The 1,456-nt window shown below is 43.8% G+C and overlaps 1 protein-coding gene across 1 annotated transcript in view; it reads right to left on the reverse strand.

The window, feature by feature from the left end:
• LOC117939088 (interleukin-17 receptor A-like) overlaps positions 1-1,456 on the reverse strand; it is a gene marked incomplete at its 3' end in the record, with an annotated part of 7,405 nt that overhangs the window by 3,126 nt on the left and 2,823 nt on the right. The window lies entirely within an intron of this gene.

Below are 1,456 nucleotides of genomic sequence, written 5' to 3' on the forward strand. Positions count from 1 at the left end.
CCTGATTATTGCCACACCTGTTCACAATCAAGGCATCACTTAAATATGAGCTGCTTGACACAGTAAGGTCCACCAGAATATCCTTAAAAGCTACACATCATGCCGAGACCCAAAGAACTTCAGGAACAATTGAGAAAGAAAGTAATTGAGATCTTTTAGTCTGGAAAGGGTTATAAAGCCATTTCCAAAGCTTTGGGAATCCAGCGAACCACAGTGAGAGCCATTATCCACAAATGGCGAAGACATAGAACAGTGGTGAACCTTCCCAGGAGTGGCCGGCCACCCAAAATTACCCCAAGAGCGCAGCGACGACTCATCCAAGAGGTCACAAAAGACCCAAAACAACGACCAAAGAACTGCAGGCCTCATTTGCCTCAGTTAAGGTCAGCGTTCAGGCCTCCACCATCAGGAAAAGACTGGGCAAAAATGGCCTGCATGGCAGAGTTCCAAGGAGAAAACCACTGCTGAGCAAAAAGAACATCAAAGCTCGTCTCAATTTCTCCACAACACATCTTGATGATCCCCAAGACTTTTGGGACAACATTCTGTGGACCGATGAGACAAAAGTGGAACTCTTTGGAAGGTGTGTGTCCAAGTATATCTGGCGTAGAAGGAACACTGCATTTCATAAAAAGAACATTATACCAACAGTAAAATATGGTGGTGGTAGTGTGATGGTCTGGGGCTGTTTTGCTGCTTCAGGACCTGGAAGACTTGCCGTGATAAAAGGAACTATGAATTCTGCTGTCTACCAAGAGATCCTGAAGGAGAATGTCCGACCATCTGTTCGTGTACTCAAGCTGAAACGAACTTGGGTTCTGCTGCAGGACAATGATCCTAAACACACCAGCAAGTCCACCACCGAATGGCTGAAGAAAAACAAAATGAAGACTTCGGAGGGGCCTAGCAAAAGTCCTGAACTGCATCCTATTGAGATGTTGTGGTATGACCTTCCTTAAAAAGTCTGTTCAAGCTCGAAAACACTCTAATGTAACTGAATTAGGACAATTCTGCAAAGATGAGTGGGCCAAAATTCCTCCAGGACGCTGCAAAAGCCTCATTGCACGTTATCGCAAACGCTTGGTTGCAGTTGTTGCTGCTAAGGGAGGCCCAACCAGTTATTAGGTTTAAGGGGCAATCACTTTTTCACACAGGGCCATGATGGTTTGGATTTTTTTTCACCTTTAATAATAAACACCTTCATTTACAAATTGCATTTTGTGTTTACTTGTGTTGTCCTTGACTATTGTTTAAATTGGTTTGATGTTCCGAAACACTTAAGTGTGACAAACATGCAGAGGAACAGGAAATGAGGAAGGGGGCAAACACTTTTTCACACCACTGTATATCTTTACATCATTCCCTGAAGGACCACAAAGCCCAGCCTTGTTGCACCGTCCAAACTATCTTCTAAACTTGACATTTTCAGTGTGTAACTTCCTAGCTCAAAGGTTGT

The sequence above is a fragment of the Etheostoma cragini genome, chromosome 23 (genome assembly GCF_013103735.1).
Source record: "Etheostoma cragini isolate CJK2018 chromosome 23, CSU_Ecrag_1.0, whole genome shotgun sequence".
NCBI classification, from domain to species: domain Eukaryota; kingdom Metazoa; phylum Chordata; class Actinopteri; order Perciformes; family Percidae; genus Etheostoma; species Etheostoma cragini.